This window comes from Acanthisitta chloris, unplaced genomic scaffold (genome assembly GCF_000695815.1).
Source record: "Acanthisitta chloris isolate BGI_N310 unplaced genomic scaffold, ASM69581v1 scaffold25010, whole genome shotgun sequence".
Classification (NCBI taxonomy): Eukaryota; Metazoa; Chordata; class Aves; order Passeriformes; family Acanthisittidae; genus Acanthisitta; species Acanthisitta chloris.
Window position 1 is genome coordinate 38,301 of NW_008653713.1, and position 202 is coordinate 38,502.

A 202-nucleotide genomic window follows, 5' to 3' on the forward strand; every position below is an offset into this window, starting at 1 on the left:
TCCCCTAGCACCGCTTGAGACTAATATCCAGTAACTCCAGTTAACCCCTTCTTCTAACACAGCTCCATGCCATCCCCTCGGGTCACAGGGAGCAGCGACCGGGGCTGCTCCTCGTGAGAACTGCACACCACGATGATGCTTTGCAGCTCATGGACCATCCCCGCACGGCACAGACATCCCAAGCCCTACCCCACACCCCCCC